Source organism: Erythrolamprus reginae, chromosome 4 (genome assembly GCF_031021105.1).
Source record: "Erythrolamprus reginae isolate rEryReg1 chromosome 4, rEryReg1.hap1, whole genome shotgun sequence".
In the NCBI taxonomy this organism is placed as follows: domain Eukaryota; kingdom Metazoa; phylum Chordata; class Lepidosauria; order Squamata; family Dipsadidae; genus Erythrolamprus; species Erythrolamprus reginae.
Window position 1 is genome coordinate 137,232,917 of NC_091953.1, and position 26,733 is coordinate 137,259,649.

General features: G+C 42.2%; 1 protein-coding gene across 4 annotated transcripts in view; it reads right to left on the minus strand.

Annotated features, from left to right (window-relative positions):
- ENOX1 (ecto-NOX disulfide-thiol exchanger 1) overlaps window positions 1-26,196 on the minus strand; it is a 400,166-nt gene extending 373,970 nt beyond the window's left edge. For 2 of the 4 annotated variants that reach the window (XM_070751411.1, XM_070751410.1), the window contains exon 1: window positions 25,653-26,196. The gene's annotated coding sequence lies outside the window, so the exon portion shown is untranslated. The remainder of the gene's footprint in view (window positions 1-25,652) is intronic. The other 2 variants (XM_070751412.1, XM_070751413.1) reach the window with 2 other exon arrangements.
- Between the last annotated feature and the right edge of the window lie 537 nt (window positions 26,197-26,733).

Sequence of the window (26,733 nt, forward strand, 5' to 3'; positions counted from 1 at the left end):
AGAAAGGAAAGACAATTGGACCGGGGACGAAAGGCACACCAGTGCACTTATGTACGCCCCTTACTGGCCTCTTAGGAACCTGGAGAGGTCAATCGTGGAGAGTCTAAGGGAGAAATGTTGGGGGTTAGGGGTTGACACAATTGAGTCTGGTAATGAGTTCCACGCTTCGATAACTCGATTGTTGAAATCATATTTTTTACAGTCAAGTTTGGAGCGATTAATATTAAGTTTGAGTCTGTTGCGTGCTCTTGTGGTTGAAGCTGAAGTAGTCATTGACCGGTAGGACATTGCAGCATATGATCTTGTGGGCAATACTCAAATCGTGTTTTAGGCGCTGTAGTTCTAGGCTTTCTAGGCCCAGGATTGTAAGTCTATTTTCGTAGGATGTTCTGTTTCGAGTGGAGGAGCGAAGGGCTCTTCTGGTGAAATATCTTTGGACATTTTCAAGGGTGTTGATGTCTGAGATGTGGTATGGGTTCCAGACAGATGAGCAGTGGTCTAGGATGGGTCTGGCAAAAGTTTTGTAGGCTCTTGTGAGTAGTGTGAGATTGCCTGAGCAGAAGCTGCGAGATTTCAGCAATTTTGTGCATCCAAAAGTCAAAATAAATAAAAGAGTAGAAAATATATAAGCTCAGGGATGTTTGTTGAGTTATCCGCTAAGAAAAAGCCTTCCCCATTTCCAAGATATACTGTGAACCTGGTCTAATCCATATGGGCACTAGGCAAAAAAAAAAGAGAATAAAATCAGAAAGCACAATTAATGTGATGGCTTATCGTATCAGACTGAGAGCATCAGTGACGAACGCGAGGTTGATGAGACGTTCTAAATAGGCCCATTTTTCACTTATGCCAAGAGTGGATTTTAGGGGAGAAACAGAAGGAAGAACCCTGTAAATAGATGAGAACAGAACTACAAGAACTAAAAAGAAACTCAAAGTTCCATATACGAAAAAAAAATATATTATGTCCAACAGAAGGAATGGAAAGTGGATTAACATAAATAAGGTGCAGAACTTGCGAGTTAAAAGCCGAAAGCATTACGTTACAGAGTAGTAGCAAACAGAGTGGATTTGTATTAATGGGAAGCGTGGAGACGGTGCTTGTAGATTTAATGCCTGGAAGAAATGACTTTTGTAACAGAATAACAGAATTGGAAAAGACCTTGCAGATCTTGTAGACCAATTAAGAGTCCAGGTGACACAGTGGTTGGAGTGCAGCCCTGCAGGCTACTTCAGCTGCTAGCTGTAGTTCAGCAGTTCAAATCTCACCACCGGCTAAAGGTAGACTCAGCCTTCCATCCTTCCCAGGTGGGTCAAATGAGGACCCAGATTGTTGGGGGCAACAGGCGGATTCTGTAAAGCACTTAAAGAGGGCTGGAAAAGGACTAGGAAGGGGTATATTTACTTATTTTATTTATTTATTACATTTGTATGCCGCCCCTCTCCGTAGACTCAGGGCAGCTCACAACAGTAATAGAAAACAATATATAATACAAATCTAATAATTAAAACTAAAAACCCATAATTTAAAAAAACATGTACACAACATACCATACAATACATAAACAGTATAGGCCTGGGGAAGTTATCTCAGTTCCCCCAAGCCTGACAGCAGAGGTGGGTTTTAAGGAGTTTACGAAAGGCAAGGAGGAGGGGAGCAGTTCTAATCTCAGGGGGGAGCTGGTTCCAGAGGGTTGGGGCCCGTCACAGAGAAGGCTCTTCCCCTGGGACCCTAATTGCTCCTTTTTGCAATTAGACTTTCCCTGGGAAGTCTAATTGCTCCTTCTTTCTTTCTTTCTTTCTTTCTTTCTTTCTTTCTTTCTTTCTTTCTCAGCCTTCCCTCCTTCCGAGGGGGATCAAATGAGGACCCAGATTGTTGGGGGCAAGAGGCCAATTCTGTCCACTGCTTAGAGAGGGTGGTAAATAAGTCTAAATGCTATTGCTATTCCATTTGTGTTTCTTCTTCATTTCTCATTGTTTTTAAATGAGGAGAGAAGAAACACATTAAAATGTCAAAGTGACTCTCTAAACATGGTACTTGCCTTTCGTAAAGTTCTTAAGACCCACCTCTGCCGTCAGGCATGGGGGAACTGAGACATCTCCCCCGGGCCTATACAGTTTATACATGGTATGTTTGTGTGTATGTTTGCTTTTAATAATGGGGTTTTTAGTGTTTTTTAAATTATTAGATTTGTTCTTACATTGTCTTTGTTATTGTTGTGAGCCACCCCGAGTCTACGGAGAGCGGCGGCATACAAATCTAATAAATAAGTAAGTAAGTAAATAAGTAAGTAAGTAAGTAAGTAAGTAGGTAAGTAGGTAAGTAAGTAAGTAAGTAAGTAAGTACGTACGTACATACATACATACATACATACATACATACATACATACATACATACATACATACATACTCAGTTATGGTCCTCTTTCCTCCTGGGAGGTCAACCCTCACAGGATTATTTTTTTTTACAAACAGAGATGAAAAGTTGCCGAGTTGTGATTTAAGAGCCAGAAGAATGGCCGAGAGTGATTCCTGACGGTTTCCTTCTTACCAAATCCCCCTCTTGCCAAAAAGAAAAGACTTCCTAAACTACTCCAAGGAGTAGAAAAGAAGCCAAGAAGCAGACTGGGCAGTTCTTTCCTCTTGCTCTGAATTGTAGTTGAGGATTTTGTAAAAAGGACACTTGGGAGTAATGACCTAACTGGATGTCAATTTGTCACCGGACAAGCCATCCTCCCTTCAATAAACTTCATAACTGTCATGTCATGGTTAGTCAGAAAGAGATACAGGATGTTCCTCTCTATTGACATTTGCCCTGCTTTTCTTAAGGGGGGAAAAAAGGAATCATAACCAAGTAGTTACAACTCCATCGCACATTGTTGTCTCTTTACATTAAGTAGAATGTTCCGTCAATATTTACCAAGACAGGCATTCCACATTCTTTGGAAATGATCAATAACAACCTACAAGATTTCTAACCACAAGGAGGCACCTACAACTTACATCTTGGGTTTACCTAGATAGGCTTGATGGTAGCCTACAGATAATCTTGGCTTGATTTCTACATGGGGCTACCTCTGAGAAGTGTTCGGAAACTCCAGATCGTGCAGAACGCAGCCGCGAGAGCCATCATGGAGCTTCCAAGATTCGCTCACGTTTCTTCAACACTCTGTGGCTTGCATTGGCTGCCGATCAGTTTCCAGTCACAATTCAAAGTGTTGGTTATGACCTTTAAAGCCCTACATGCCAATGGACCAGATTACCTCCGGAACCGCCTGCTACCGCACGAATACCAGCGACTGATAAGGTCCCACAGAGTTGGCCTTCTCCGGGTCCCGTCGACTAAACAATGTTGTTTGGCGGGCCCCAGGGGAAGAGCCTTCTCTGTGGTGGCCCCGGCCCTCTGGAACCAACTCCCCCTAGAGATTAGAACTGCCCCCACCCTCCCTGTCTTTCGTAAACTACTCAAGACTCATTTATACCGCCAGGCATGGGGGAGTTGAGATAGCTCTTCCCCCTAGGCCATTACAAGTTATGCATGGTATGTCCGTGTGTATGTTTGGTTTTATTATAAGGGTTTTTAGTTGTTTTTATTATTGGATTGTACATGTTGTGTTTATTATTGTTGTTAGCCGCCCCGAGTCTGCGGAGAGGGGCGGCATACAAATCCAATAAATTATTATTATTATTATTATTATTATTATTATTATTATTATTATTATTATTATTGATTTCAGAAAAACAACTAACTCAGACTGAGTTATTGCCTGGGATGGAGGATCATGGAAATCTCATTGTTGTAACCAGGTGGTTGAGAAAGAATCCTTGAAGAACGGGAACAATTTCCATGTTTGTTTCCTAGAGAACTACATGGTGGTGGTGATAGATGACAATTGATGATGATTGATGATGAGGATGTTTTAGTCATTCAATTGAGCCCAACGCTTGGCAATTCAATGGGCTTCTTCTACCAGAAGTAGAAGATCCACTTCTACTTCTTGCATTACGCCTTGGAGGGTTTTTATATGGTCCTTTCTGAATTTGACTATACAGTATATACATCATAGTTGAGGGACAGCTCTGCTCATGTAATTTACAAATGTACTTTTTAATCAGTGCCCTGGGAACCCCGATAAAGTAATTAGTTTCTTGTAATACTTATAAATTATAATTGATAGGCTTCCTTTTACATAAGCGGGGATGCTGATGGACAAAAAAATTGGTGTATGAATTGTCCTGCTTATATGCATTGGTAGCAGCAACTTCCTGGAGGCCGGGAAGCTAAGGAGGGTCAAAAGTGGTTAGAAAACTGATGGGAAATGGTAATGATACTAAAGGAGGCTGCCATTGCTTGTTCTGAGTGATTTTTCAAAGCATCTCCATTTAAGTCAGTCTTGGGTTTTAATTGCTTGTTTCCCATCAGTATTTTTTTTGCTCATTTCCCATCAAACAAGAGCCGGGGTGGCACAGTGGTTAGAGTGAAGCCCTGCAGGCCACTTAAGCTACTAGCTGTAGTTCGGCAGTTCAAATCTCACCACCGGCTCCAGGTTGAGTCAGCCTTCCCTCCTTCCCAGGTGGGTCAAATGCAACACAGATTGTTGGGGGCAAGAGGCTGATTCTGTAAACCGCTTAGAGAGGGCTGGAAGCGGTATGTAAGTCTAAGTGCTATTGCTATTCTCCCTTTCCCTCTCTCTCTCTCTCTCTTTCTTTCTCCCTCTATCTGTCTCTCTTACTCTTTTTCTTTTCCCTCTCTTTCCCTCCCTCTCTTTCTCTCGCTCTCTCTCCCTCTATCTGTCTCTGTCTCTGTCTCTCTCCCTCTCTTCCTCCCCTCTCCCTCCTTCTCTCTCCCTCTCCCTTTATCTCTCTCCCTCTGTGTCTCTGTGTCTCTGTCTCTCCCTCCTTATCCCTCTTCCTTTAGCGGTCTCTGTCTGTCTGTCTGTCTGTCTGTCTGTCTGTCTGTCTATCTCTGTCTCTCCCTTTATCTCTCTTTCCCTATCTTTCTGTCTCTGTCTATCTGTCTGTCTCTCTCTCCCTCCCCTCTCCCTCCTTCTCCCCCTCCCTCTCCTTTTATATATATATAAACTCAGAACAATCTACACACACACACACACATATATATATATACATACATACATACATACTTACATACATACATACATACATACATACATACATACATACATACAAGGTGATCCAACAGAAAAAACATATAGCCCCTCCCTGGTACAAAGCTGAAGGGATCAGATTTGGTGGCCTAGAGATTCAAATCAAATCCCAGTAAGGGTATGGCTAGTTGATGAGGCCAGAACAAGGCCGAAATAGCGCTATCCTAGTCTCCCTTAATTTAAAAAATTCAGCAAAAACATGTATATATACATACGTACATACATACATACATACATACATACATACATACATACATTTATACAGAGAGAGAGACTATATATATGTGTGTGTGTGTGTGTGTGTCTCTGTCTCTCTCTCTCTCTCTCTCTCTCTCTGTGTCTCTCCCCCCTCTCTTCCTCCCCTCTCCCTCCTTCTCCCTCTCCCTTTATCTCTCTCTCTCTATGTCTCTGTGTCTCTGTCTCTCCCTCCTTCTCCATCTCCCTTTCTCTCTCCCCCTCTCTGTCTCTGTCTCTCTCTCTCCCCCCCCCCCTCTCTCCCTCCTTCTCCCTCTCCCTCTCTCTTTCTCTCTCTCTCTCTCTTTCCCAATCTGCCCTTCCTATTCTACAAGCAGCTGAGCAGCCCTTGACCCAGGCTCCTTAACCTGGGCAGGAGACCCCCAGAAGAAGACACAGCAGCAAAAAGAGAACATCGATGAAAAGTAAATTATTCGTTAACTGTCAGCTACAAAGGAGAACCTCTGCTAGATCCATTAGCAGCTGCAAAACACCCCTCCCGGCTTTCATACAGGTGATTCTTTTTGAAGTGTTTAAGGGGAAAAGGTGCCAGAGTTGCTGGTATCCAGGTAGACGGAGCCAGAAAGAGAATCTGAAGCAGCAGGCGGGTTTTCCTTGTGCATTGGGCCTTACACCTCCATGTGGGTGCACAGCTCCCTTATTTGCATGGTATTGACTTCTCAGAACTTAGCAAAATATCACCCTCGGAGAGGTGAAGAGAGTTAATTGCGGCTTGTGCAAAAATAATGTGCTTTTATTTCATCGCCACAAAAGGAAGACTTTCCCCTCGAAAACGGGAGCCAGTTGCCCTGTAACTCAAGTTAATGAGAACAGAGCATAATTGAATCGTTACGGAGCATGTGATTTAACGATGCATGGGGGGGGGGAGACACCAGGCTCACCCTGCCTCCATGTGCAGCTTTATGCTCTTCCTTGGGTGAGGAGATACTCCAAGAAGCATCCCTCGGGTCTCTTCTCTCTCTCTGTCTCTCTCTGTCTCTCTCTTCTGTCTCTTTCCCTGTCTCTCTCTCTCTCTCTCTCTTATCTGCCTCTTTCTCTCTCTCTCTCTTTCTATCTTTCTCTCTATCTTTTCTGTCTCTTGGCATCTCTTACTGTCTCTTTTTCTTTCTTTCTCTGTTTCTCTTTCTTCTGTCTCTTTCTCTCTCTTTCTTTCTTTCTGTTTCTCTTTCTTCTGTCTCTTTCTCTCTTCTGTCTCTCTCTCTCTCTCTTTTCTGTCTCTTTTCCTGTCTCTTATTGTCTCTTTTTCTTTCTTTCTCTGTTTCTCTTTCTTCTCTCTTTCTCTCTTTTCTCTCTTTCTTTGTCTCTTTCTGTCTCTTTCTTTCTCTTTCCTCTGTCTCTTTCTCTCTCTGTGTCTCTCTTCTCTCTTTCCCTGTCTCTTTCTCTCTCTCTCTCTCTCTCTTGCTTTCTGTTTCTCTTTCTTCTGTCTCTTTCTCTCTTCTGTCTCTTTTCCTGTCTCTTCCTGTCTCTTTCTTTTTTCTCTGTTTCTCTTTCTTCTCTCTTTCTCTCTCTTTTCTCTCTCTTTCTTTGTCTCTTTCTGTCTCTTTCTTTCTCTTTCCTCTGTCTCTTTCTCTCTGTGTGTCTCTCTTCTCTCTTTCCCTGTCTCTTTCTCTCTCTCTCTCTCTTTCTCTGTTTCTCTTTCTTCTGTCTCTTCCCCCCCTCTCTTTCTCTCACACTCACTTTTCTGTCTCTTTCCCTGTCTCTTTCTCTCTCTTTCTTTCTCCATTCCTCTTCTGTCTCTTTGTGCCATCTGTGGCACCCAGGCCATAGGTTCGCAATCACTGGTATATGATCTCTTGCCTGAGCAGTGGATTGGACTAGGAAACCTCTAAGATCCCAACTGTTACTCTGCTATGTTCTGTTCTAGTGAAGTTGAGCAGGCCTTCTCCGGCACTGCAGGTCAGCGATAGAGAAATGGAAATGGATGGATAAATTGAAGGATGGGTGGATAAAGTAAGTAAGTAAATAAGTAAGTAAGTATCCTCCCCACCTCCTGTTAGATCTTATTTTTCTAACCACCCTGGACTGCTCCCAGTTGAATAGGGCCCAGGATTCAACTCTGTCAAGATCCTTCTAAATACTGACCTTTTATCAGGATATAATCTACACCAGTGTTTCCCAACCTTGGCAACTTGAAAATATCTGGCATTTGCTGGCTGGGGAATTCTGGGAGTTGAAGTCCAAATATCTTCAAGTTGCCAAGGTCGGGACACACTGATCTAGACTCCAGGGCTGCTATTAAAGATGTCATCTATTCACAGAAAAACGCCATGAAGATTCCTCCCTGAAATCTTTCTTCAGCTACATGCCGCATATAATAGTCAGCACTTTTAAACACATCCAAACTGGGTTGCAAAAATCTAGCCAGCTTTTGGAGGGCAGATAGGCAAACTCTGCAGGAGCCTCCTAGATTGGATTGGATTCTGGGGCCCAGATACTCCTACAGACCAAGGCTGTGCTTTGGAAGCGATAAACTGAGAAATTGTCCTTTCAGAGATTTCTCATAGGTCCCTATAGAAAACCGGGTTACAAAGAGCCAAGGTTTTCCCAGCAAGCGGAGGAACCAAAGCCAAACAACCTCCAAGCCCTCACAAAAACTGCCAAGATGTTTCTATCAAGGGGGGGGGGGGAACTGGCTGCATTCAACCTCCAGATGATAAGGGAGTTCAAGGATCCATAGAACTATTCAGTTTAAGTTCATTGGATTAATATGTCGCCCTTCTCCGAGGACTCAAGGCAGCTTACAACACATAAAAAAGACAATATACATATATAAATCCAAATACAGAGGTACCTCTACTTACGAACTTAATTCGTTCCGTGACCAGGTTCTTAAGTAGAAAGGTTTGAAAGAAGAAGCAATTTTTCTGCACAATTTGCAGTTTCTGAACACTCTTAGCTCTACCTTTGGAGGTCTTTCCTGGTGACCAAAGAGAATCTTTGCTGTGAGTAGAAAAGAGAGGAGAGTATGGGGAGCGGAGAGTGAGAAGAGGAGAGGAGAGATTAAGTAGGAGGAGACAAGAGGGCAAGTAGGAGGAGGGGAGAGGAGAGGACAGTAGAGCAGAGGAGGGAAAGGACCTTGGAGGTCTTCTAGTCCAACCCCCTGCTTAGGCAGGAAAGCCTACACTACTTCAGACAGCTGGTTATCCAACATCTGCCTTAAAACTTCCAGTGTTGTAGCATTCACAGCTTCTGGAGGCAAGCTGTTCCACTGATCAACCGTTCTGACTGTCAGGAATTTTCTCCTTAGTTCTAAGTTGCTTCTCTCCTTGTTTAGTTTCCACCCATTACTTCAGGTGCTTTGGAGAATAGCTTGACTCCTTCTTCTTCTTTGGGGCAACCCCTGAGATATTGGAAGACTGATATCATGTGTCCCCTGGTCCTTCTCTTCATTAAACTAGCCAGGCCCAGTTCCTGAAACCGTTCTTCATAGGTTTTAGCCTCCAGTCCCCTCATCACCTTCATCGCTCTTCTCTGCACTTTTTCTAGCGTCTCCACGTCCTTGTTGCATAAAAACTGGATTGCAAACGGTGCCTTCAGCCTGCTTGAATTCTTTTTTTTTTTTGTTCTCTTTCTACTCCAACATTTGCCATTTTCATCTTTCTCACACCTCTGTTCATCTGGGAGAAGAGCAAGGGTAGTTTTGCAGAAACACAGGTTTAAATTCTCCTTTTCTTTCCTTGCCAGAGGCTGCGAAGGCTGAGGAAAGGAACCAGGCACGTTCACGCAGCTGGTGGAGGAGGCCAAGTGGTATCACCTCTTTTGTACCTCAGACTTATTGGTAAATAATGCCACCAGTCTTAATTATTCACTAAGGCTGCATTACTATTACTACTAGTTTTTTCTCATCATTCCTATCACCCATTTCCTCCCACTTATGACTGTGTGCCTGTAACTTGTTGCTTGTATCCTTAAGATTTTTATTAATATTCATTGTTTCCTGATTGGTTATTTGTGCCCTATGACAATCATTAAGTGATGCATCCTATGATTCTTGACAAAAGTATATTTTCTTTTATGTACACTGAGAGCATCTGCACCGTCCTTGTATGTCCAATCACATTTGGCCAATAAAGAATTCTATTCGACTCCTGTTCTGTCCTGTCCTGTCCTGTTCTGTCCTGTTCTATTCAATCTATTCCATTCCATTCTCCTGTTGTATTCTATTCTGTTGTATTTTAGTCTATTCTCAATAAAGATTATTCTATTCTATTCTATTCTTCTATTCTATATTCTATTCTCAATAAAGATTATTCTATTCTATTCTAGTCCATTCCATTCCATTCTCCTATTCCATTCTATTCCATTCCATTCTATTCTATTCTCAATAAGGATTATTCTATTCTATTCTATTCTATCCTATTCTATATTCTATTCTCAATAAAGATTATTCTAGTCCATTCCATCTGCAGTGACTCACTTCACAAATATGTCACTTAGCAACAGGAATCCTGGGCTCCTCGTTGGTCGTAGGTCAAGGACTTCCTCGACGTCTTCCATCTCGATCTTCCCTTGTTCCGTATTATAGCCGTAACCTGCTCTCTGCGCCCTCTGCCCAGGATCGGTGCGTGCAGAGCTTTCCACATCAGGGACCAAAGTCATTTCAGCGATGTCAATCAACCAGATGTCCAACGACCTGCTCCCGGTGTCCCCCTGCGAGATCTACTTCAACGTCGCTTGTCGTTTGCCATCTGGTCCTTCCCTCTGCTTTTTAGAAAACACAAGGCTGGTTAGCTCTTTGTTCCTCAGAGTAAGTACTCAGCAGATTGGCTTTCGTGCTTGCTGGAGGGGAGGGGGTTTCCTGCCCCCTCTACAAAACCAGGACAGAAACTAGGTGTCCCCCCCCCCCACACACATCATATTTCAGCTTCCTGGCCACCCTGGGATCGAGCCTTCCATGCTGAATGCCGCCGAATGGAAGAGACAAATAGCATCAGGCTTGGAAGAAGGCCAAGCGCTGCCAAAGGCCAAGGAAACAAATAGGAAAAGCATTAGAGGGCATCCTCCATTTGGAGACTCATCGTTCTTCGTGACCGCAGAGCGCTGGCTGTTAGACGAGAGAATGGAAACGAGTAGAACAGACCACCAAATGTCCTCCAGATGTTCCGGCTTCAACTCTTATTAATCCTAGGCAGAGGGATGGATTTTGAGAGCTACCATCCTAGGGTACACACCAGGATGCCATAAAGTGGAATGACAGAGTTGGGAGGGACCTTGGAGGTCTTCTAGTCCAACCCTGTCTTCAAGGTAGAAGACCTTGCACCATATCCCAGTCAAATGGTTGTCTCTTGTTGAATACTTCCAGGGTTGGAGCATTCCCGATTTCTGGAGGCCAGCTGTTCCACTGGTCGATTGTTCTCACTCTCAGGAAATTCCTCCTTAGTTTCAAGTTGCTTCTCTCCTTGCTTAGTTTCCATCAGTGATGGGCTGCTGTCCCCACGGTGTGTGTGTGTGTGTGGATGCAGTGGGAGTAGTAAATTCATGCACTATACTTAATAGGGTTTTTTTTAATTATCCTTCCTTCTCTAGTACCTTTGTATGATTCTTAATTACTTTTAAAATAGGAAATAATTCAATAGTATGTTTTTACCCATAAATGCTTCAATCATTTTAGTCCTTATCTGGAACTGAATTTTTATAGCAATGAAAGAAAATTGAGCTACTTGCCTAATCTGTTATCATGCTGAGCCTTCTGGGTTCAGGACAAAACCTTAAAATGTGACTGTGCTCCTCAACAAATAATGCCGTCTATCATTTGTCCTTTTGTGGGTTATTCAAATAATGTGACTTCAATCAACTGAAAAAGAGTCCAAGCACCTATTTGAAAACTTATCTTGGTCGGCAAACCACTCCCACCCAGTCACATGACCTTTAAGCCACTCCCCTGGTCACTTGAGTGTCAAGCCACTCCCACCAGGTCACATGGCCGTTCCCACTGAGTCCTCTGAGAGGGGCGGTATACAAATCCAATTAGATAGATAGATAGATAGATAGATAGATAGATAGATAGATAGATAGATAGATAGATAGATAGATAGATAGATAAATAGATAAATAGATAAATAGATAAATAGATAAATAAATAAGCCACTCCTAGCTAGTCACTCCCACCAGGTCAAGCCACTCCCACCAGGTCACAAAGCACTCCCACCAGGTCACATGACCAGCAAACCACACCCACAAAATAAGCCACACCAACAATGTAAAAATTTTGGTATCCCATCACTGGTTTCCACCCATTGCTTCTTGCTCTACAATCAGGTTGACTTCCAAATCTGTTTGATGCAGTTGAATAAGATAATAGCATCAAACCTCAGCTTTTTTTTTACTTCTATGTAATAATAATAATAATATAACAACAACAACAACCTTGGAAGGGACATGGGGGGTCTTCTATTTTCCTCCCCTTCTTTTCCCATTATTTTATCATTATCATAATCAAGTCAGAAGGGACCTTGGAGGTCTTCTAGTCCAACCCCCTGCATAGGCAGGAAACCCTACACTACTTCAGACAGATGGTTATCCAATATTTATTTATTTATTTATTTATTTATTGATTGATTGATTGATTGATTGATTGATTGGATTTGTATGCCGCCCCTCTCTGTAGACTCGGGGCGGCTAAAAACAGTAATAAAAAACAGCATGTAAATCCAATACTACAACAACTAAAAAACCCTTATTGTAAAACCAAACATACATATAAACAAACATACCATGCATAAATTGTAAAGGCCTAGGGGGAAAGAGTATCTCAGTTCCCCCATGCCTGATGGCAGAGGTGGGTTTTAAGGAGCTTACGAAAGGCGAGGAGGGTGGGGGCAATTCTAATCTCCGGGAGGAGTTGGTTCCAGAGGGCCGGAGCCGCCACAGAGAAGGATCTTTCCCCTGGGCCCCGCCAAATTCACAACTTCTGGAGGCAAGCTGTTCCACGGATTAATTGTTCTGACTGTTGGGAATTTTCTCCTTAGTTCTAGGTTGCTTCTATCCTTGTTTAGTTTCCACCCATTGCTTCGTTTTCTATCTCAGGGGCTTTGGAGAGAATTGGTTGACTCCCTTCTCCTGCATTTCTGCATTTTCTTCAGCACTTTACATGAGACACAAATCAAATTTTGAAATGCAAAAGAAATTAAAAAAGAAAGAAATGAAATCTGAATACGGTGGCCACAACAGGACAAATTTATTCTCAGCAATAAATAAACAAGGCTTCCCTTTCTCCCAACCGAGATTCCAAAACTGTGGCTAATTTTAAATGCAGAGGGTTTCGAGACAATCTGAGCATCGTGCGCTCCCCAGCTCTCCGGTTACAGGAGGTTACATGACCTCATCATCTCCGGGGCCGCTTCGTCCAAAGTGCCTGGCAATCATTCTTTCTAGAAAGTCTGCAGATGGAAGGAGGGGATCGGAGGCGAGTCGGGGCAATTGATTAAACCACAAGGTGATATTTCCTTGAACCGTTCAATGCAATTAGGAGGCCCAGAAAAGAAAACAGTGCTGCCTTCTCAAACTAAGAGGACTCTGGGTTCCCTAAGTCGGTGTTTCCCAACCTTGGCAACTTGGAGGTTGTTCTGTCGGGCTCTCTGGTAGACTCCTCCCAAAAATTCACAGGTACAAATTTCAGACACACACACGTTTGAAAATTCAAAACAATGTTCTTTATAATGAAAATTCACTTAACCTAAGCCCTCTTTTGGTATAGCAAAGAGCACTCGTCTCCAAACAAACGGGTAATTTGTACAAGTCCCTTATCAGTTCTGAGATACTTAGCTTGCAGCTGTGAGGCAATTCACAGTCCTTCTTCTTTCACAAAGTGAAACACACTTGGCTCTGGTTTAGTTTCAAAGCGGGGGGAAATCAGCACACAAAAGGTCCAAGTCAGTAAAGCAGTCATGAAACACAACGATCAGATAATCCTCCACAATGGCCAAACCCACAGGCTGCTCTTTATAGCAGCCTCACTAATTACCGCAGCCCCACCCAACCACAGGTGACCTCATTTTCCTTGATAATAATCTCTCAGTTGTTGTTGCCTATGCATCGCTCTCCGCATGCGTGACTGTGTCATTAACTCTTGTTCTGAATCCAAGGAGGAGCTAGAGAATTGATCTCCTTCTGAGCTGTCTGCCACACTCTCCTCCTCCCTGTCACTCATGTCTTCTTGGTCAGAGGAGCCTTCATCAGCCCATTCCACCGGGGGCAAAACAGGCCTGCAGCATATGGATGTCTCCCCCATATCCACAGTCCTTGAGGCAGGAGCTGGGCCAGAGCTAACCACAACAGAGATATCTGGACTTCAACTCCCAGACTTAGGGGCTTGGAAAACATACTTCTTTGCAGAGAGTAACAATGAAAGAGCTTGCAAGTGGGTAAGTGCTGGGAACATTGTTAGCGTCTGGTTAGGGCTGGAAAGAAACTTACTCAGAGCAAGTTAGAGCAATGAAAAAAATTCTGCAAAGACTTAGGGGCTTGGAAAACATTATTTGCAGAGAGTAACAATGAAAGAGTCTGCAGGGTAAAAGCTGGGAAGATTGTTAGCAGCTAGTTAGGACTGGGGGTAAAAGCTACATTCATAGTATAAGATGTACCCAAATTATCAGCCTCTTTTAGGGAGGAAAAGGGTGCGTCTTATACTCCAAAAAATACAGTATTTCCTGTGTTGAAACTCCCCTGTATGTTGCATGTATTGAAATCTACCGCCCAAGCAACATGTGTAATTTGGCAAAGAAAAAACTAAGTATTAAGTTTTACTGAGTATGACAAAGACAATACAAGAACTCCTTTTTCATTATTTCCAAAAATTTCCAACCGGTTCCCATCAACAGATGTTGAAGAAGACGTCCCACAGGTAAGGTTAAAAGAACCCTTTCCACACATAGGAAATATAAATATATCGACATATATATCAATAGAACATTAAAAAATACATATCAACCAGTGATGGGCTCCTACAGATATAATCAGGTACGCAGAACCAGTAGAATTGCAAAAGAATTGCAAAACTAACAAGAAAGAGATTTTTTTTTGTACCGTATGGGAAAACTTTTACAAATGGCTAGAAGTCAGAAGAGATGATACAAACAAGTTAAATAAACAAACAGGGAAATTGTTAAAATGCTATCCACAAATTTAATGAAAATAGTAAATAACATAGATGTAGGATAGAGAAGTATGGCTATATATGTGTATGTATATGTTCATAAGGCTAGAAGAAGTAATATTGTGAAGTGTAAATATATCTAGAAATGAAATATACTACTCAAAGAAAATTAAAGGGAACCCTCAAAGAACCCATCCTAGATCTGAATGAATGAAATATTCTCATTGAACATGTGAAATTGATTGTCAATCAGTGTTGTTTCCTAAGTGGACAGTTTGACTTCACAGAAGTTTGATTTACTTGGAGTTATATTGTGTTGTTTAAGGGTTCCCCCCTTTTTTTGAGAAGTATTGTTACAAAAGTGGTTAGAATTTACTTTATCTGTTTATATTTCATGTATTTTTGTATATATTGTTTGTTTTTAACTAAAAAAACTCAATAAATAGCCCCAAAAAATGTGTGCTTATGATACACAATGTATATTGATATGTTTTGTTAGTCAACTTTGTTTGTATTAATTTAAATATTTAATAAAGATTATCTTTTATATTTAAAAAAAAAAAGATTAAGGGAAGGGACATCAAATCCGGTCAGTGCCTACAAATCTTTTGCAATTTTTTGCCTTGGCAAATGGCCTGCAAAAAAACACCACAGGAGCCAAGCAACCAGGACACAGTTTAAACTTGACAAATTTGGGATTTGTAAAGCCCTGCGGAAGGCAAACCGAGTAACAAAAGCCTTGGTAAGTTTAAATGCAGCTTGCAAAACCCTGGAAAGTTGGTTGTGTTTTTTATTATGAGCCTAAATCCAACCCAGGAACTGTCTGGGCCAGAACTTGGTCTCTCTCCATGGTGCTGAATTCCGGGACTTGTGCACGTCTCTTGAATTCTGTGCATTGCACTCTTTCTTTGCCTTTTAAAGCTAACATTGAAAAGGAGCAGGGACTTATTTTCATATATGGTGGACATGTCCACACATTAAGAAATTTTGGAATAAGATACAAAATTGGCCAAAGGAAATGACAAAATTGGAATTTTTTTTTTTAAAGAAGCTTTTTTTACTAGGAATAATAGATCCAAAAATGGGGGAAGGGAGTATTATATAATGTTGCAGGATTTAGGGGTAGTGATTTCTGACAGTCTCAAAATGGGTGAACAGTGCAGTCAGGCGGTAGGGAAAGCAAGTAGGATGCTTGGCTGCATAGCTAGAGGTATAACAAGCAGGAAGAAGGAGATTTTGGTCCTGCTGTATAGAGTGCTGGTGAGACCACATTTGGAATACTGTGTTCAGTTCTGGAGACCTCACCTACACAAAGATATTGACGAAATTGAATGGGTCCAAAGACGGGCTACAAGAATGGTGGAAGTTCTTAAGCATAAAACGTATCAGGAAAGACTTCATGAACTCAATCTGTAGAGTCTGGAGGACAGAAGGGAAAGAGGGGACATGATCGAAACATTTAAATATGTTAAAGGGTTAAATAAGGTCCAGGAGGGAAGTGTTTTTAATAGGAAAGTGAACACAAGAACAAGGGGACACAATCTGAAGTTAGTTGGGGGAAAGATCAAAAGCAACGTGAGAAAATATTATTTGACTGAAAGAGTAGTAGATGCTTGGAACAAACTTCCAGCGGACGTGGTAGATAAACCCACAGTAACTGAAATTAAATATGCCTGGGATAAACATAGATCCATCCTAAGATAAAATACAGAAAATAGTATAAGGGCAGACTAGATGGACCATGAGGTCTTTTTCTGCCATCAGACTTCTATGTTTCTATGTTTCTATTAACGGCAGCCAGAATCACAATATAGCACAATATTGGAAACAAAGAGAATTGCCAGATGATTATACATTAATAAAGAAAATGATGGACTGTGCAGAAGCAGACATGTTGATATTAAAATTAAATAATAAAGAAGATTCAGAATATTACAAAACTTGGAACACATTTTATGGATGGTTAGAAGCAAGGGAAAAAACAAAAATAGTATATAATTATGAATTGGATATAAAAGTAAGAAGGATAATGTTATTCAAATAATAACCTTTTAAAAATCAACAATAAACTATTTGATTTGTATTAATCAAGATATTGCCATTTTGATTGACACAAGGCGGTCAAAAGCAGAACAAACATGTATATAAATTAAATAACCAGAACTAATTTTTCTTTTTCAATATCGCTGTATGTAATAGCCATAAAACTGACTATGGAGACAATGTGTTTAATGGATGAGAATATTTTAATTTGATTATCTTTGTGTGTATGTGTGTGTGTGTGTGTGTGTGTGTCTTTATATGTTTGTAGGCTGTGTTTATGTTTTTTTTCTCTCTCTATATATATATATATATATATATATGTAGATTGTTCTGAGTTCGGGTTTTGCCCTGTGTAATGTTTTGCATGTCTATGCGACGTTTCGGCGAAATCACATTCACCATCATCAGGCTGGAGTTCCAATCTTTGTGTTTTTGCAAATGAATATTAGCAACTGACATTTCTTCTTAGCATGTAGTGTGGGGGTGGAGATTTGCTTTGAATGTAGCAAATAGATTGGGTGACTATGCTTCCGTGATCTGATTGGTTGGTGTAATCATGGTTATAGAAGGAATGGCATGAAGATTATGAAGTGTTTTGTTTAAGTCTGATTTCCAAATATAAAATTCTAAAATCATAATAATTAAAGGATTGACATATTGATTATAATGAAGTGTTTATTTTGTTTAAGGCTGGTTTCCAAATCTCTGGCAGGCACGAGGTATCATCCCTTTTATTTAAACAAAAAGATCTTTTTTCAATTTCGATAGCTTCTAGAGAGATTCTTTTATATAAATTCTCTGTTTTGTGGAGTAATTTAGTTTTTTCAAAGTCAATTTCGTGCCCTGTTCTTTTAATGTGCTGGACAAGGGAGGAGGTCTTCTCCTGTTTCTTGACTGCATTCATATGTTCTGCCATGCGCTGGCTCACTCTTCGGTTAGTTTGTCCAATGTATGTGGCTGCACATGTTTTGCAAGGGATTTCATAGATTCCTTGGTATTCTAATTGGATTTTATCTTTGGGGCTCCTTAGGATATTAGATATTTTTTGGTTAGTGCAAAATGAGGTTTTGATGTTATGTTTTTGTAGAATTTTACTAATTTTATCCGTGGTGCCTTTGATGTAAGGAAGGATGGTGGTGCCATTGTCCTGTTCTTGATCTTGTTTTTTGGGGGGTGTCTCTTTATTGATTAGGTTTGTTATTGTTTTCTCTTTGAATCCATTAGAAATTAGTACATCTTTGAGTTTGTTCAATTCAGTTTTTAAGTGCTCATGGTCAGCTAAGCGTTTGGTTCTGGTGATGAGAGTTTTGGCCACTGAGGTGATTTGTGCGGGGTGGTGGTGTGAGTGTGCATTTAGATAACGGTTGGTATGGGTTTTCTTTTGGTAGATAGTATGTCCTAGGCTGCCATTCCTACGCAACTGCAGGGACAAAAAAATAATTCCCAAATACTTCCAACTAAAATTCCACCCAAAAACCCCAACCATAGAGAGGATCCTAAAAAGAACTGAATTAGCCCTAATCAGAAATGAACTCCACAAAAAAAGATTCATACTTGATGAAATCAACAAAAGTCTACTCTCTCTTCACCTTAAAATCAGTAACCAAATACACCCTTTACTCTGGGATAAATTCAAACAAATATCAATCTGGAGGGCAGAAACAGAAACCCAATACAAAACAGACACACATAATAAGAAACTCCAAATATTAGAGGTACAGCAAAAACCCAGCCCTCCACAACAACTTATGACCAAAACAGTACATAACATATCAGACAAGATACTCACCACTACAGAAACCAATATTCTTTCAAAAGGATTTAATTTTGCAATAACTCCAAGACGAATACCAACTGAAAATATCATATGTGGAATTGAAACAACTTTACATAAAATCAACCCAGATACTGCTAACAAAATCAGACTCCAAGTCACTAATATTCTGTGCTCTAGTAAACCTCCAAAAAGCAACATACAGCAGGAAGAAAGAGAGGCACTTATCAATCTAAAGAAAAACCAGGATATAATAATCCTCCCAGCTGATAAAGGAAACTCCACTATAGTAATGAACACAGCAGAATACAAAGAAAAAATGACAAATCTACTAAAAAACCCGGCCTACAAACTCCTAAGCACAGATCCTACCACCTACCTAGAAAAAACCACCAAATCTAAAATCAAGGCCTCTCCCATCAGCGAAGAAATCCAGCAAAAAATCATCCCCAGAGAAAAATCTTCCATATGTCCAAAACTCTATGGCCTTCCAAAAATACACAAAGAAGGAATACCTCTCAGGCCAATAGTCAGTTCTATAGGCTCCCCTCTACAAAACCTTGCCAAATTTTTAGCCAAATACCTTCAACCATATACAGAAACTATTACCTCATATGTTCAAAATTCATCCCACTTTATACAAATAATTAAAAAACAAAACCTACAACCCGATGACCTACTTGTAAGTTTCGATGTCGTGTCCCTGTTCACACAAATACCTATTACAGAAGCCTTGACAGCTATCCAAGACAAACACAAACCCCCCAAATATATCCTAGACCTTACCAACCACTGCCTGACCAATACATACTTCATCTATAATGAACAAAGATATAAACAAATAGAGGGAGCCCCCATGGGATCACCTCTATCACCTGTCATAGCCAACCTCTATATGGAATATTTCGAAAATAATGCTTTAGAGCAAGCCAAATACAAACCCAAACTTTGGCTGAGATATGTTGATGATACCTTTGTAATTTGGCCACATGGTAAAGAAAAACTAGACAATTTCCTCACTCATCTCAACAGCCTACACCCCAAAATACAGTTTACTATGGAAACAGAAATCAATGATCAACTTCCCTTTCTAGATGTACTGGTCTATAAAAAACCCAATGGCAGCCTAGGACATACTATCTACCAAAAGAAAACCCATACCAACCGTTATCTAAATGCACACTCACACCACCACCCCGCACAAATCACCTCAGTGGCCAAAACTCTCATCACCAGAACCAAACGCTTAGCTGACCATGAGCACTTAAAAACTGAATTGAACAAACTCAAAGATGTACTAATTTCTAATGGATTCAAAGAGAAAACAATAACAAACCTAATCAATAAAGAGACACCCCCCAAAAAACAAGATCAAGAACAGGACAATGGCACCACCATCCTTCCTTACATCAAAGGCACCACGGATAAAATTAGTAAAATTCTACAAAAACATAACATCAAAACCTCATTTTGCACTAACCAAAAAATATCTAATATCCTAAGGAGCCCCAAAGATAAAATCCAATTAGAATACCAAGGAATCTATGAAATCCCTTGCAAAACATGTGCAGCCACATACATTGGACAAACTAACCGAAGAGTGAGCCAGCGCATGGCAGAACATATGAATGCAGTCAAGAAACAGGAGAAGACCTCCTCCCTTGTCCAGCACATTAAAAGAACAGGGCACGAAATTGACTTTGAAAAAACTAAATTACTCCACAAAACAGAGAATTTATATAAAAGAATCTCTCTAGAAGCTATCGAAATTGAAAAAAGATCTTTTTGTTTAAATAAAAGGGATGATACCTCGCGCCTGCCAGAGATTTGGAAACCAGCCTTAAACAAAATAAACACTTCATTATAATCAATATGTCAATCCTTTAATTATTATGATTTTAGAATTTTATATTTGGAAATCAGACTTAAACAAAACACTTCATAATCTTCATGCCATTCCTTCTATAACCATGATTACACCAACCAATCAGATCACGGAAGCATAGTCACCCAATCTATTTGCTACATTCAAAGCAAATCTCCACCCCCACACTACATGCTAAGAAGAAATGTCAGTTGCTAATATTCATTTGCAAAAACACAAAGATTGGAACTCCAGCCTGATGATGGTGAATGTGATTTCGCCGAAACGTCGCATAGACATGCAAAACATTACACAGGGCAAAACCCGAACTCAGAACAATCTACATACATATACCCGTGAAAATTTACGAAAACAAATATATATATATATATATATATATATATATATATATATATATATATATTTAATGTATATACTTCAATAAAATTTATTTTTTTAAAAAGAAAAGGAGCCAATGTGCCTCTAGGGTGACCACTGAAAGCAAGAAATAGTGGTCCGTGAAAGTGGTTGTTATGATCATTGTGGTCACTGCACAATAACCATGATAGCAAGCCATTGGAAATGTCCTCGGTGCTCCTCTCTTGAGTTTTTGGTTGTTTTGTTATTATTATTTATTTATTATTAGAGTTGGAAGGGGCGGCATATAAATCCAATAAATGAAATGAAACATCAACAGTGCTAGGAGGGAGAGGGGGTTTGGGTGTGGAGGACTACAATGACCATGTGTTCCCTGGTGCTCTCTGAACCTGGTTCTTTTCCCTTGCAGATGTTTCAAGACCCATCTAGGTAACATTAGTGCTAAGTAGGACACGATTCTAGCACCAGTGATGTTAACTAGTTTGGGTAATGAAACATTTCAAGAAAATCACCAAGCTCAGAGAGGAACAACCCTGAGCTACAAATATTCTCCTATATTGGAAGAAGCTATTTACAGGAGTCAAGAGAGCTGCTTTGGAGAATAGCTTGACTCCCTCTTCTTTGTGGCCACCCCTGAGATACTGGAAGACTGCTATCCTGTCTCCCCTGGTCCTTCTTTTCATTCAACTAGCCCTGCTCAGTTCCTGCAACCGTTCTTCATATGTTTTAACCTCAAACTATTTACTAAGTCTGCACTAACTACTATTACTTCTAGTTTTTTCTCATCATTCCTATCGCCCATCTCCTGCCACTTATGACTGTATGACTGTAACTTGTTGCTAGTATCCTTAAGATTTTTATTAATGTTGATTGTTTCTTCATTGCTTATTTGACCCCTATGACAATCATTAAGTGTTGTACCTCCGGATTCTTGACAAATGTATATTTTTTAATGTACACTAAGAGCATCTGCACCAAAGAAAAATTCCTTGTGTGTCCAATCACACTTGGCCAAGAAAGAATTCTGTTCTGTTCTATTCTCATACATGTAAACACATATTACATGGATTTTTCCTCAAGTACCCATAAACACATGTCTGGTGGCTTGCTATATATACTGCTCAAAAAAATAAATGAAGGGAAAACTCAAAGAACACACCCTAGATCTGAATGAATGAAATATTCTCACTGAATATTTTGTTCTGTACAAAGTTGAAAGTGCACAACAGCAGGTGAAATTGATTGTCAATCAATGTTGCTTCCTAAGTGGACAGTTTGATTTCACAGATGTTTGATTGACTTGGAGTTGTATTATGTGGTTTAAGTGTTCCCTTTATTTTTTTGAGTTGTGTATATTCCTTGGTTATGCATTTTTGTACTGTTGGAAAGCGGTGATTGTAAACTACAGTATTTTTTTAAAAACAATGGATAAATTGTTCAGATCGTGCAGAATGCAGCTGCGAGAGCAATCATGGGCTTTTCCAAATATGCCCATGTTACACCAACACTCCGCAGTCTGCATTGGTTGCCGATCAGTTTCCGGTCACAATTCAAAGTGTTGGTTATGACCTATAAAGACCTTCATGGCACCGGACCAGAATACCTCCGAGACCGCCTTCTGCTGCACGAATCCCAGCGACCGATTAGGTCCCACAAGTTGGCCTTCTCCGGGTCCCGTCGACTAAACAATGTCGTTTGGTGGGACCCAGGAGAAGAGCCTTCTCTGTGGTGACCCCGACCCTCTGGAACCAGCTCCCCCTGGAGATCAGAACTGCCCCCATCCTCCTTGCCTTTCATAAAGTTCTTAAGACCCATCTCTGCCATCAGGCATGGGGGAACTGAGACATCTCCCCCGGGCCTATACAGTTTATACATGGTATGTTTGTGTGTATGTTTGCTTTTAATAATAGGGGTTTTAGTGTTTTTTAAATTATTAGATTTGTTCTTACATTGTTCTTGTTATTGTTGTGAGCCGCCCCAAGTCTACAGAGAAGAGCGGCATTCAAATCTCATTAATAATAATAATAATAATAATAATAATAATAATAATAATAATAATAATAATAAATGCACCAAGAAATCTCAAAACTCTTCCATTGAACATGGTGCTGCTGAATCTGCAGAGCAAACCTTACTGAAACCAGCATTCTGGCAATTTCTGTAAAAATGCACATACTGTACTGGGATGCTATCACACTAGCAAAAATGCCTTTTCCCAAGTTGGACTCAATGAAATGCTGGAGAAATCATTTGGGGTAGTTATGGTACTGGGCTAGAAATTAAAAGCCTCTGTGTCCTGCTTAGGAACGGAGTCAGCTGGGTGATCTTGGGCCGGTCATTCTGTCTCAACCCCTGGGAAGGAGGCAATGGGAAACCACTTCTGAAAAATGTGGCCAAGAGAATGACAAGCCATCAAGAATCGATGCTGGCTTGAAGACAGAAACAAAGAAGCAACACTGGGAAATTTAAAACCATCTGCTACAACATAGAAACATAGAAGACTGACGGCAGAAAAAGACCTCATGGCCCATCTAGTCTGCCCTTATACTATTTTCTGTATTTTATCTTAGGATGGATCTATGTTTATCCCAGGCATGTTTAAATTCAGTTACTGGGGGGATTTATCTACCACGTCTGCTGGAAGTTTGTTCCAAGGATCTACTACTCTTTCAGTAAAATAATATTTTCTCATGTTGCTTTTGATCTTTCCCCCAACTAACTTCAGATTGTGTCCCTTGTTCTTGGGTTCACTTTCCTATGAAAAACATTTCCCTCCTGGACCTTATTTAACCCTTTAACATATTTAAATGTTTCGATCATGTCCCCCCTTTTCCTTCTGTCCTCCAGACTATACAGATTGAGTTCATTAAGTCTTTCCTGATACGTTTTATGCTTAAGACCTTCCACCATTCTTGTAGCCCGTCTTTGGACCCGTTCAATTTTGTCAATATCTTTTTGTAGGTGAGGTCTCCAGAACTGAACACAGTATTATTCCAAATGAGGTCTCACCAGCACTCTATATAGCGGGATCATAATCTCCCTCTTCCTGCTTGTTATACCTCTGGCTATGCAGCCAATAGACAGAAACATCCTTCCTGTCAATGACTACTTCAGCTTCAACTACAACAATACATGAGCACACAACAGATTCAAACTTAACATACACTGCACCAAACTCGACTGCAGGAAATACAACTTTAGTAACCGAGTAGTTGATGCATGGAACTCACTACCTGACTCTGTAGTATCATCATTTAACCCCCAAAACTTTACCCTTAGACTGTCTACTGTTGACCTCTCCCGATTCCTAAGAGGTCTGTAAGGGGCGTGCATAAGTGCACCAGCATGCCTTCCATCCCTGTCCTAATGTTCCTCTTACTAGTATCATGTATACTAGTATCTTTACATGCCACTAATACGTAACTGACAAAAACAAATATATATAAAATAAATAACTATTTGATAATCCCTCAGGAGCAGTAAATTGCATCCATCTCTACAGCAAGGAGGAAATTGGCCTCCCAAGAGGTTTGGGGTGATAGGAGGATTGTTTGCAGACACCCTTATATATTTGACCTGAGATGTGTGTCGCTCCAGACGGCAAGGGAAAATTCAGCAACAAGGGTCACTTTAAACAGGTAAAACAGCGACAGCAAAAATACAAAACCTGTGTTTGCAGAAAAGCAAGTTCAGAGCTGGGTCAAATAGAACGATGTGAGACGGAGGGCTGGCAACTCAAATTTTAAGACATTCTACGCCAATTATCTCAAAATGATATTAAGGGTGGTGGTTTCCCATAATGGAGGGGGGGGGAAAGGCCACAATTTCTAGACAGAGCAAACTGCTTTTGACTGGAAAAAGGATGCCAGAATTGAGTCCAGCAATCCAGAGAAAGGGGGCGGGGAAAGGTTTCCAGTCCTCATTGAAAGCAGAACCGTAAAATTTTCAGAACAGATAAACAAGGTGGTGGTGGGGCATTGGGAGGGAAAAACCCCAGATTTGATTCTCTCAATTGAAGGACAGTTCCTGGGACTTATGTCAAGTTTTCTCCCCATCCCAGCTGTCTGACTGAGCCCTCCAGATGTTACAGCTCTCCAAGCAAAATTGGGAGCACAGCAGCTGCAACCCTTAGCCAACTTTCCACCAAACCCCCGCCCAGCAAGCAAGTCCATAAAACGGTCCAATTGCTTGTTTACCCTCTGGGAGAGAGCACTGCAAAAGCTTTGCTGGCCCTTTAAGAAAACCTCTGTTTATGGGCAGCCTTTTTAAAAAGCCAACAACCAAACACACAACACCTGGGCGAAAAATACTGGGATCATCCCACCTGCTTTTCTTCCAAAGGCAGAAAAACTATGGTTTTTTATTAAACTGTTATTAAAAACCACACCATGTCGCAAGCTACTCTCTTCTCCCCCTCCCCCCCCCCAAAAAGGAAGGCAGGTTGTCTCAACCCCGGTAGAGTCGAAAAAGACCCCCAAGATGCCAAAAGGACCCATACACACCCCCTTAAAAAGCTTTCCCTCGGGGCTCCTTTTCATCACCCACCCACCCAGCTTCGCTGCGCACAAATTGGGGTCTCAGATCTCCATTCCAACGGGGTCGGACGCAACTCCTTTGCAAAGCTCCGGCGGGGGGGGGGATTGAGTTGCAACACCCGACCCCCCCCCCCCTCCGCAAGGCAGGCGTCTCAACATCCCCACCACCCTCGCCACGAGGGGCGTAGAAACTTCGCCTCGCCGCCCCGGATGGATACCCGAGGCCGGAGCGCGGCGCAAACTTTACAAGCGCTCCGAGGAAGGAAGGAAGGAAGGGAGGGAGGGAGGCAGGCAATGGCTCGGTCGGAGGAAGGTGGGGAGTAGCAGCCTTCCTTGGCCGGCCTGCTGGTCTAGCCTTCTCCCCGCTGGCCCCGAAGCTGCGACCATCGCTGCCTTGCGCCCGCCCGGGCTCTCTTCTCCCCCGCAAGGATGCTGAGCTGCTCCGGCTGGGCGCCTCCGCCTACCCCCGGTGCTATCAGCTCGGGCTTCCCCGCTTCCGCGGCCCCCTCCCCATCATCCCTTCCCCCTAATCCTCTCCCCTTACCTGGGCGAAGGTCTCCGGCAAGGCGAGGGTCTCCCTGGGCGAGCAGGAGCAACACCAGCAGCCGCCCGCCGGGGTCTCCAGCGGTGGCGCGCGGCTGGTCCTCCTCCCGGGTGGGCGAGGAGGGAGCGGGAGAAGCTGAGCGAAGCCTCGCCGGGGAAGGAGGGGCGGCGGCGGCCGAGCCTGGCTGCCTGCCTGGCGAAGGAGCACGGCGCAAATTCCCGACGAGCCGCAGACACAAAAGGAGCGAGCGCTTGGCCAAGGGCGCAAAAGCGCAGGGAAGGAAGAGGGCGAGCGAGGCTTCCCTGCGCCCGGGCGAGGCTCTCCGGCCAGGCAGGGCGCTGGTTGCGGCCGCCTCCTCCTCTTCCTCCTCCTCCTCCTCCACCTCCTTCTCCGCCTCCTCCTCCTCCTCCTCCTCCTCCTCCTCCGTGGCGAGTCCGCCTTTCGCGGGGAAGCGCGTCGCTGGCGAGCCGGAGGCCGGATTCCTTTCGGAGAGCAGCTGGGTTGATCTCCGGCGTTGGTGGCGCGCGGCTGGCTTGCCTTCCCCAAAGGCGGTGGGCGGAAACGAGGAGGGGAGGGAGCGGGTGGGGAGGGCAGGTGGGGGGGGAGAGATAGGGAATATTGTAACCGATGAACGGAGTTGGAGGGGATCTTAGAGGTCATCGTGCCCAACCCCCTTGGGAGGCGAGAGCTCTATCTCTAGGCCACGGCAGTCCCTTGTTCCCCATCTCTCTTGTTTCTTTCTTTCGTTCTCTCTCTCTCTCTCTCTCTCTTTCTCTCCTCTCTCTCCCCCCCTCTCTCTTTCTTTCATTCTCTCTCTCTTTCTTTCTTTCTTTCTTTCTCTCTCCTCTTTCTCTCCTTCTCTCTTTCTTTCATCCTCCCTCTTCCTCTCTCTCTTTTTCTTCCCCTCTCTCTCCTCTCTCTCTCCTTCTCTCTTTCTTCCTTTCTCTCTCCCTCTCTCCCCCTCACTCCTTCTCTCTCTTTCATTCTCTCTCCTCTCTCTCTTTCTTTTGTTCTCTCTCTTCCTCTTTTCTCTCTCTCTCCCTCTCTCCTTCCCTCTCTCTTTCTTCACCCTCTGTCTCCT